General features: G+C 42.2%; 1 protein-coding gene across 1 annotated transcript in view; it reads left to right on the top strand.

Moving 5' to 3' along the window:
* Nucleotides 1-10,338: 10,338 nt before the first annotated feature.
* LOC142183232 (acyl-CoA desaturase-like) overlaps nucleotides 10,339-11,826 on the top strand; it is a 29,398-nt gene continuing 27,910 nt past the window's right edge. The window contains exon 1 of the mRNA XM_075258247.1: nucleotides 10,339-10,409. The gene's annotated coding sequence lies outside the window, so the exon portion shown is untranslated. The remainder of the gene's footprint in view (nucleotides 10,410-11,826) is intronic.

Here is an 11,826-nt window from a genome sequence, read left to right as displayed (position 1 = left end):
TACAAGTCATAAACTGAGCAGAAATATTCACCCGTCTCTAGCTATGAAGCCATTTTCGCACCCTACTCTAATATGGCACTGTGTATTAAACCAGGATTATATTTTTATTCAAGTGTCCTTTGAAGCTGTCTTAGCATAGTTAATGTAATGTTTTAATGAATATGCAATGCTTCTTATACGAGTATAGATGATGTGTTCACTTTACAGTATTGTTCTGCAAGAAACAGATGACATTCTCTTTAAAGGGTTCTTTGTCATTGCGCGGCCAGCAATCCATTCAATTCTGTCTCGAGAGAATGTAGTCTGAGAATCCCCATAAAGTGAATGGGGCATTGGTCATGAAACACACTTGCATTTTATTCACATAGACAATTCAGGTGGACTTTTGGGCCCCTAGCAGTCTGACACTTAGGGCTAGTTCACACGTGAGTATAAGGGGAGGTTTTTGACAGCGGATTTCGCGTCCAAAACCTCCCCTTATAATGGTGGTCTATGGAGACCGCCGGGCTTCTGTTCTCCGCTAGCGGCGAGCTGCTGCTAGCGGAGAAAAGAAAGGACATGTCCTTTCTTCAGGCGGAAGCCGCGCTGTCTCAGTCGCGCGGCTTCCGCCCCCCGCAGCTCCCTCCTATGTCGGCTCATTCATTTGAGCCGACAGCAGAGGGTTAAGCCGCGACAGCGATGGTCGCGGCGGGCGGGTTTTGACAAGAGAGAGACGCGGCTCGCCGCGTCTCTCTCTGTGTCAAAACCCGCGCGGGCAGTTCACGTGTGAACTAGCCCTTAATCTCTATCCTGTGGATAGGTGATAACTGACTTTAATAACAAAACCCCTTTACTTGAGGCTGTTTACATGATGTGGGCCATACAGCAATGCACAATATGGAAGTACTATATAACAATAAGTTCACATATGGATACTAGCTATGAGATCCTATCTTCCCTATGCAAGACTGTTATTTGCCATATGATTTGATATTGTATATGCAGCTCTGGTTACATTTGCATCTTGCTGAGATGCTTTCCAAAGGATATTGACGAATCCTGACAGTAAAGGTTGCACTGCCGACAGCACTATTCTCACCAAAAAATGAGAACAGAATCTAAATCTTCCTAAACAGGCAACAAAATGGACTTTGCTTCTGAATGTTGCAAACCCAGCTGATCATGAGAGCATTGAGTGCTACAGTATATTGTCGTCAGTCTTCCCCCTTTTACAGACTGGTTACAAAAGTCATTGGCAAAGCATCAAGTTTTACAAAGAGACAACGTTATATATCTGAGAGGAGGGAAAAAGTTCATCAAGGGCACCAGAAGAGCGAGCTTAGAGAATGCTGCATACATTTTCTGGACCGATATACCACGAGTCTGCGATGTCATAAAGCGCAGTGTACAGCGTCATAGGTACATTTTTCCCTTAAACTGGACAACATTATAAGAAAGCATTCAGATGGTTTCTGCTAGAAAAAGTTCAGGATTTTACTTTTAAAATCTATAGAAGAAGTTTAGTGAATTTGTAAGAATATATTACTTACATACAGTGGATACAGTGGTGTATCTAGAGGCTTAAGGGCCCTGGTGCAAAAGTCCTGCTTCGGACCCCTACAGCAATTTTCTCCCTTTTTGTGGTATTGCAGGGGGTCCTAGGAAAGGCAAAGGTGACTGGTTTTTATTTTCTGCACTTCCCTTGGGCCTACACTTATTATATTCTTACATCTGGAGTGAGATAATAAGGCATGGATGGCAAACCCCCAAAATCGCAAATTTCGAAAATTTATAATGAACCCGGCTTGTTATGAACTGGTTTGCTGATCTCTATTCGCAACACAGAAAGAATGTTTGAGAATGCTCACTGACCATTGCGGCGACCTGTTTCACCAGTGATTGTTTGAGGGAGCATATAATGGGGTATATAGGGTTTCTTTTTTTTTTCTTTACTGGGGGTATAAAAGCAGGAAAACTCTGTTCTAAACACTGGTGGGTATCCAAAAAAGAGAATTTCCCACTGATTCTATGAACAAGGGATCCTAGGTTCCTGATTTTCAGCAGTCCTGGTCACAGCTTTATAAGATGTCTAATTTGCATTTTATAAAACTTGGTAAATGATATATCAGCTTAGGCTATGCTCACATTTGTGTTGAGTCACCGTTTTGAGTCTCTGGCGCTTATCTGTTGAAATGGCAAGATGGAAAAGTCCTGCACGCAATTATCGTGGTTGCAGGGAGTGCAACCGCAACTGGCCCCGACAAGGTACAAGGCCCACGGCCAGCTGGAGATGGCTGGGGCCCAGTACCACTATGACAGCGGTCGGGGAAAGCCTAGCTCCCTGACCACTATACATACTGAAAATAAAAAGGGGCCCTGGCATGTTGCCGAGCCTCTTTTCAATAGATACTAGCCCTTGGAGGTGACTTAAAATAATAAATAGATACACTCACCTCTCTGGCATCTTCCGTCATGTGACTGAGGCCTGTGATTAGGCCCCAGCAGTCACATGGATCACAGTAGCATAATGACGTCAGTGCGTCCCCACGTGACCACTGAGGACCAATTAAAATGGAAAATGGCCGAAAATGGGGAAGACACTCCTGTGCAAATATTATTATTATTTATTTATTTATTTATTTATTTAGCACCATTAATTCTATGGTGCTTTACATTTGAGGGTTCACATACAGTACACAAAATATACAAACAGATATGATACTAACAATGACCAACTGGCACAGTGGGGTAGAGGCCCTGCCCGCGAGGGCTTACAATCTATGAGATAATACTGTGGGGGTGGGGGGGGGACTTCTGGACATATAATACTGTGAGGGGGGGACACTACTGGGCATGTAATACTGTGGGGGGACACTGCTGGCCTATAATACTGTGTGTGGGGGTGACATTGCTTGGTATATAATACTGTGGAGGGACACCACTGGGCATATAATACTGTGTGTGGGGGACACTGTTGGCATATAATACTGTGTGTGGGGGAGACAATGCTGGATATATAATATTGTGGGGGGAACACTGTCGGCATATAATACTGTGTGTGTGTGGGGACACTGCTGGGAATATAATACTGTGTGGAGGCCACCACTGGGTGGGAGGGGGGCAGCACTGTGGAGGGGGGGGGGGGGAGGTGGACAAAGTTTGCACCCGAGCCCACAAGACACTTGTTACGACACTCCCTCTAATCCCAATTTCAGTTAAAAAGAACGGACATGCAATGGACCCATTGTTAATGGGGTCCAACAGACTCGGTGTGTACAGCTCATACAATGGATCTGTTCTTCTGGTCCTCTGTAACACTGACAGAAGTGCAAACCTAATGTTAGCTCTATCAAGGAGTCTGACGCTAAAGCAATGGTGGTCAGCTGATCATCAGTGCGACTTTATTCTGAATACTATCATGCTTTAAGTATTTATCTATGTTCCTTTGTCTGCAGAGAGGAAACATAATAAAAGCAGCTACGGTATCTCAAGATCAGCCATATTGGTTACATCATGGTTTGCATTTCATAAAAGGTACAAAGTATGTTCTGAGGTTTCAAAGACTAGACAGATACAACAAACAAAGTTCATTCACAAATGGCATGGCCAGCAGAGGTTATTGTAAGGCACACTGTGATATCAACAGAAAGGTTATTCAGAGTCACCCAGAGCTAGCAGACAACTAACAGTATCAAGGTTGTCACCGAAAGAGCACAAACACATCTCCACACTTTATCATGGATGTTGTGGGCCTATATGAGCCACTTGCCCTAAGTTCTCATTAATGGGCAGTGGTATAACTAAAGTCTTGTGGGCCCTGGTGCAATCTTCTGTCCAGGACCTGCTACCTCATCCCTACAGCAAATTCTTGTTAGTGATGGTTACGGGAGCTAAGGAGTTTAATCCACCTTAGTGTGGTTAGGGTAATCTGTGGATCTCCTTGGCTTATGGGCCAGATGGAAGCTGCAACCTTAATACTGATGCCAGTGCTTATGGGCCCCCTAAGGCTCCTGAGCTCTGGTGCGACTACACCCTCTGCACCCCCTCAAGTTACACCCCTGTTAATGCGGGAATGGCATGGTTTTGGAAATCGCAGCACGTCAATAATATCTACGGAAACCCTGGCGGCTTCTCCGAAGATATAATTGTAACAAAGTCTGTGGAGCAAAACTCAGTGAACTTTCTGTTTAAAGCACTGCAGGAAAAACCGCGATGCGTTCCTGCTGCGTTTTTCCCTGCAGCGCTTTATAGAGCTATAAAGCGCTGTGGGTCATCCCATGGGGCCTTAGCCTAAAAGACTGGTCCTTTTTCCCCTCTACTATCAAAGGAATGTTGTAAGGCCTCCACAAACAATAGATGGCTAATGTGGCCATATACATTTCTTGTAACATAGAAAAGAATCTCTGTGATGATGATGATGGTAGTACCTTTCAACTGATCATAAATGTAAAGAGGACTATTCATCATCTCCAGCAACTCCAGTTCTTACCATCTTGTGCCGCTGCACCGATTCCAGCATAGTTCTAATTTTGCTCTAGCCCCCACCACTCCTGAGCAATCAGTTCTGTTAGTTTTGGTGTCTGTTATGCTACTTAGGCTCTGTACTGTCAATGGGGGAGGTATCAGGTAGCAATAGGTAAGTGAACATGATTCAGAGCTCCAGTCAGAAGCAGACGTGTCAGAGCTCAGAATCACACCCCTGTTCCTGCCCGATATCACCCTTCTTAGGACAGAACCTAAATAGTATATCAGGCACCAAAACTAACAGCACTTATTTCTGAATGGTGGGAGCTACAGGGGAAAAAAAAAATCAATCTATGCCACAATACGAGGAACAACGCCTATTACAACAACCATAGGATAAAGGATAAATTTCTAGTATGTGGGTCATGTGTGGAGACCCCCCATCTATCCTGAGAACGGGGGGTGCTTTACCCCCATAGTGAATGCAGCTGTGCGAAAAGTAGCCAAACCCTTTGTGGATGCAGATACCATCCCTCCTTCTCACGTCAATGCTGTAGTCTATCCTATGGACAGAGACACACAGAGAGGAGGATGGGATTTAGGAGATGAAAGGCAGTTCTGAAAAATACCTTGAATTTACTGCTGATTGATAGTACAATATGCAAACAGACGAAAATGCATGAACATACTGCTGACTGCTAACAATGTACTGTAAAATTAATGCCAAGTGCATGGTAATGAGGAATTAACATATAACCTTCAGAAGGACCTGGATTACAAGATCAGATTTATACAATATATATGTATATAATTCCCAACATGCATTTCTAAGCAGCAGCAGTAATACAAAGCTAGAGCAAAGCAGCAGTAGGGAAATCAAATATCCTGCAGCTTAGAATTGTTATCGGAACCCAAGTGGTTCCAGTCTCAGATTGTCAGGAGATGTCCAAATTAATTCATTATTACGAACTCAGAAAAGAAAGATCACCAGGACACAACGTGTGTTCTCTATGATATTTCTCTCAAGTTTATTGAGGCTGCCCACGGGATTATAAAAGGAAATAATGGTTTCATGCCAATTTACTCATCACACAATACATCATATAGAAATGCATGTTATAATTGGTTAAAGAATAAAATGGGCGTTTACATATGATGAGCACGTGGACAACACATTAGTTAACTCATGAATACCCGTGTCCGCCATCTTGTGCACCTGCCAACACTGGCTCACTGTGAGTAGACCTTGGAATGTTTCACAATAAGGCCTAGCACTTGTATCTTGTTTCCCACATGAAGGGAGTATGGGAGTGCGACGGACAGCGGACCATCTTATCAGGAGACCTTGATAATGAGCTGTGAGAAGAACTTGCTTAACAATAAGGCCATCTATGAGATCCCAGGCGCCCACACATCTGGGAACCTCAGGCCCCTAATATTAATAGGACCACAACAATACCTCTACATGTAAAGAAACAGAGGTAAACCACCGTACCCAAGAAATCTGGCTGTCAAATAAGAATATCATTCATGGTCTATATGTTCACAACCATATCAATCTTGCCATCCAGCAGAGGCAAGGAGTGTGAATCATAGCTAAGGGGTTAGTGGCGGGATGTAATTCCAGAGGAGTGCCAGAGCACTTGTGGCGGTGTGTAGGTCCTAGGCGACTCTGATACACCTCTGACACACGTATAGGCCGATTTACATATCAATAAAAAGATGATTACTTGGAAGGCAGATCAGAAGCAATGTCAGGAAATCGTTCACCGAAAGAGTGGTTGAGGCTTGAAATAAACTTCCAGCAATCGTGGTTGGAAAATGTGTAGAAAGAGAATTTAAAGGGATCCTATCATTAAAACTCAATTTTTTGCCCCTAACACGTAGGAATAGCCTTAAGAAAGGCTATTCTTCTCCTACCTCTAGATGTCTTCTCCGCGCCGCTGTTCGGTAGAAATCCCGATTTTCGTCAGTATGCAAATGAGTTCTCTCGCAGCACTGGGGGTGGGCCACAGCACTCAAACAGTACTAGGGGAATCCCCAATGCTGCGAGAGAACTCTCCAGCGCTGCCGCCATCTTCTTCAGGAACGGGCTCTCTTCGCATCTTCTTCCGGCGATGGCTTCAAACTTCTAGACCTCGGGCAGCCGACTGCGCATGCTTGACAGCCACAAGAAAATGGCTTCTTACAATACTGTGTAAGCGGCCATTTTCTTGTGGCCGGCAGGCATGAGCAGTCGGCTTTGGCCTAGGCCTGAGACCTAAAAGTTTGAAGCCACCACCGGAAGAAGACGTGAAGAGAGTCCATTCCTGAAGAAGATGGAGGCGGCGCTGGAGAGTTCTATCGCAGCATTGGGGGTGCCCCCAGTGCTGCGGGAGAACTCATTTGCATACTAACTAAAACCGGGATTTCTATGGAACGGCAGCACAGAGAAGACATATAAAGATAGGAGAAGAATAGCCTTTCTTAAGGCTATTCCTACGTGTTAGAGACAAAAAAACTGAGTTTTAATGATAGGATCCCTTAAAGCATGTCTATTGCAAACCGATGTCTATCCAGAGATAAAATGGGTCATGTGGTTTCTGCTATCAACCATCTAAGTGCCTATGATCATCTTTGCATTGCTTCACCAGTTTACAGTCACAAAGTTTGTTTCTAATAAAGACCCCAAAATGGCATTTTTATTAGTTTGAGAGGCGTTGTTAGACCAGACAGATCTTCTGAACCTCTTATATACTGTTGTGAGGGGGTTAATGGCACAGTGATCACGTGGCTTTGTGCCAAAGTACATTCTGGCTGCCAAGAAAATAATCTTGAAATCCATTTGCAAATGACCTGTACGGTTGCACCCTGGGCATGACCATGTCTGCCAGAACACTTGTTTATCTCAGTAGTAACTGTTCATCGACATCTATTAATCTTCATGCTCAGGAAACAGGGTGCAGATGGGCAAGCAGTTTTGGTGGTAGTAGACTGCCTTTAATGATAAAGACGCATACAATCAAGTCAGCAAAACTGAAGTCAATTGGATCTACTCACTCACTAGTCAATATTTTGCACTGTTGTCTTCAGTTGATGACGTGTAGACATGTGATGATACCATAGAAAGACTTGAGGTTAACAAAGTTTAGATTATGAATATATAACCATACTCAGTGTGTATAGTTACATAGTTACATGTATTATACTATACTGTTATATCTTTCAGAGCTATAGAAAATGAGGATATTATAGTTTTAGGTTAGGGGGACAAATGTAACCTTTACTCTTCTCAGGAGACATCGGGAGGTTCCTCCTGAGCACCATCACTTGGCTCTGAACTTTGTAATGTCTGGTGAGCGGTGACAAAACATTTCATCACACGGACATACTCTGGCATGACACTAAATGATCAAATAAGAAATGGACAGTTATATGTCGCAAGGGAAATGCTGGAAACCAGACAAGCAATTTCAATGGACACAGCAGTCAGCAAACTAATGTTTAGGAATAACAATCACGCCAACAGAATTTTGGAAAGTTCTTTCATAATGTGCTGACCGAGGCAAAAAAAGAAAAAGTTTCTCCCTTGCTCTATATAATAGACCAGTCAGATCACCCTACCCTTTCTATTTTGGGAGATGGTAACCACAATAGTTGCTATTTTGGCCATGGCATTGACATGAAGCTTAAACGGGAATGTACAGCTAATATTCTAAATTTATTAAAATAAAATATATTCCTTTCTAATAATTCTTTTTGTTTTCTGACTGTAGATTTATTTATTTATTTTTTTCTGCACATGACTTTTGGGTTTGCCAACTTGTCTGAACTTTTCCTCGCATGGTTAACAGCATTTAGAGATATGCTTTACAGCACTGTCATGCCCATGAGGAGCAATAGACTGGACCTGACTTATTGAGGTCTATGGGAGAATTTTCTAGACATGCAGTGTTCAGTATGGGGGAAGTAGATATACTAGTGGATACAATGATGGGTCCGAGGTTTTATCTCGTATTGTAATATTATCTGTGATGTAAATGAGATCAGACAGAACTGGCAACTGTCAGGGTATTATGAAGCTTAGTGGCCAGACTAAAAATTTCAGGATTTATTACTTTGTAAAAAATAGATAGTAACTTGAAAAATTCTTCAAAATATTAAAATTCTTAATATAGGCAACAGGGTTTGGGGTATTTTAGAAGGCAGTAATAGCAATGTAATACAAGCTGTACAACAGAACCTCTTCTGCAAATCTGAACAGTAGCTTTATACTGTGTGCCATACAACACATGCAATTTGACATACAGCCATAATATATGTCCTGTATGAATCCAATAATATTTTTGATATTGGAGAAGGTAGCTCGGTAGATGCAGTGGTGCGGACCCAACCGAAAACTGTGCAGCAAATGGGTTTATTTAGAAAAAACAGGAAAATATGTAAACCTTCACTTCAGGCACAAATGAGAAAAAATACAGCCTTAACTTCAGGCAAAAATAAAACGAATTCCTGCTCGTCCGAATGACTAACTAAACAGAAGTAATAACCTAACTATACGTGTGGCTTATTAGCAGCCACATGAAAAACACAAGCACAAATTGGACTCACCGGACTCAGGGTTACAGGACAGACCCAGGCACTTCCTCTCCTGCCAGGATCTGCTCTGAAGTGCAGGCTCTGCAACCTTTTATGGGTCAGTCATGAGCCTCAGGAACTACACCTGGGGCTGAAGCCTATTCCAGACCCACCCTGGACTATACATAAGTCAGGAATCTTGGGCTGATATAGCGGGACTTCTTTCACCTTCTCACAATATTAAGTGCTTGATTAGATTTAGAAAACAAGTGTGATGGGGCAACATGGTGGCTCAGTGGTTAGCACTGTAGCCTTGCAGTGCCAGAGTCCTGGGTTTGAAAACCACCAGGAACAACATCTGCAAGGAGTTTGTATGTTCTCCCTGTGTTTGCATGGATTCACCTTTTATTTAAATCAGAGGCAAAACGGTGAAAAAAAAACACAGTGGTTTGAAAAATATCAGTAGACCGGGCATTTTCGGACTAAGGGATTCCTAATGTGTATGTGTTTCACAGTAATTTTCTACTTTTATATGTGTTCCAGCGAAAGGAGGTGATTTAGAAGTTTTATTTATTTTATTTTTTTAAAGCTTTTTTCTTTTAACTATTTTATTGCCTATATGGGGCTCACAATCTACATAAAAAGTATAATGAAGTTCCCAGTGAAAATTTTATAATAGTGGTATATATTATATAGCAGGGTTCAGGGCCAGAACAGACTGCTAGCGCTGCATCCCCTATAGCTATGCCCCTGGAAATGTAAAACGAGATCAGAGAAGGTTATTCTATCTTTAATGTGGTGAGGGTAACCTGTGGGTCCCCTTGACTTATGAGCCACATGGCAGCTGCAACCTCAGTAGTGATGCCAGTGCTTATGGGCCCCCTAAAATCACTGTAGCCTCTGCACCCCTTCGAGTTACACTCGCATTGAGAAATAGAGCCACACCTGTCCACAGGATCTGCCTGGTATTGCACCTAAGCTCCAGAAAGCAGCCTTGTTTTTCTAACCCTGTACCACTCATTTACAAGTTCTTCCATTTCCTATATGTAGATACTTGTACAATACACATAATATATTCAAACTTATTCAAAATATTCTAATAAATTAAAAACAGACAATTTGATTTTCTGAGTATAAGAATGAGATTACCATTTATGTAATGCTTTTTTTTTTATCACAGCAATAATCTATATCAGAGATCTGTAGTTTAGCAATCTATAGCTTTCTTATCAAGTGTATGACAAGGTCAGTGATGCCATGGTGCCAGGAGGATGGACTTGTAGATAAGAGTCCTGGTGTATAAAGCTGGTGAGCTGGTCACTGCTTGTCACTATCTGAATCAGGGGCAGCTCTGACACTGTCTCCACACTGTGGTCCAGCACTTTCACCTCCTGCTGCATTAGGTTTGGGTGAGTAGTCACAACTTTTATTTTATGTGTTAATATTTCTAACAATTTCCTACTTTTTTATGATGTTGCTTTACTATTTATAGGTTCTTATAACCCATTACTTACAAATACATGTATCAGCCACATCCTGGGGAAGTTACATTGGTGGTTTAGTCACTGGATCTTGATGATTTAATACTAATAGGGTAAATTTTATTTATATTCACTTCTAGTTACTAAATACTAAAATAACAATGTCTAGGACTCTAGTTACTTTCACATCTCCATTAGAGATGAGCGAGTACTGTTCGGATCAGTCGATCCAAACAGCACGCTCCATAGAAATGAATGGGTGCACCTGGTACTTCCGCTTTGACGGCGGCCGGCCGCTTAACCCCCCGTGTGCCGGCTATGTCCATTCATTTCTATGCGAGCGTGCTGTTCAGATCGGCTGATCCGAACAGTACTCGCTCATCTCTAATCTCCATATAGAGCACATGCATCCTTATAGGAAACCTCAGCAAAACTGAGCAGTATAATATACAGGATTGTTATAAGTCTGGGCTGAGGAGTCCAGTAGGCGGTCCACTGGACTCTTAAATGCACAATGAATAAGGTATATTGATTATTTTCTCATAAAACTATCTTCTCAGCTCTATAACATGCTCACAGATCACACATATTCAACTTGTTAAGTTCTTAGTAAAAACAAGCATCTTGTCAATAGTACAGCCTAAAGAACAAACACACAATTTCCCATCCTATAGGGTCATGGTACTGACATACTGTATTCTAATATGTTATATTATGTTAAATGTTACCATGGGAATGGCAAGGAGAGGAATCCCAGCTTTCACATTTATGGGGACAAGGGTGGACAAAGTGAGGTCTATATTACGATGCTTGCACACCATACATATTACACAGCACAAAAACAAACAAAAATCCAACAAGCAATTTAGAATATCAACACAAAGGATACCAAATGGCAAACCCAACAAAGGTAAGTACAACATGCAGATTGCCAAGTGATGTATAGAAATACCCTGTTTCCCCGAAAATAAGACATCCCCCCCTTCACCTCCTGGACCACCTACAACCGGCAGTCATGTCGGCGCTCCGCTAAGGAATCGCCGATTGTCCCTGGCTCCAGCCGCTGCATAAGACATCCCCCGAAAATAAGACAGGTCATATATTTCGGAAGAAAATTTAATATAAGACACTGTCCTATTTTCGAGGAAATAGGGTAGGACTCAAAATAGGAATAGGAGAATAATAAAGTGACATGGCAGAAACAATACGTACAAAAATAAAGAACTGAATATGTATAAGCATAAGCTCCCTTGTGCACTGCTGCTACTTACTAGCCCTTATTCACCCTGCCCATTGTTAATAGACAGTATACAACTTCTGTACCTGCGTTCCAAGTACATTTTAA

Source organism: Leptodactylus fuscus, chromosome 10, assembly GCF_031893055.1.
Source record: "Leptodactylus fuscus isolate aLepFus1 chromosome 10, aLepFus1.hap2, whole genome shotgun sequence".
Taxonomy (NCBI): domain Eukaryota; kingdom Metazoa; phylum Chordata; class Amphibia; order Anura; family Leptodactylidae; genus Leptodactylus; species Leptodactylus fuscus.
Note: the sequence above shows the minus strand (reverse complement) of the source record. Positions and strands in the feature narration are given on the sequence as shown.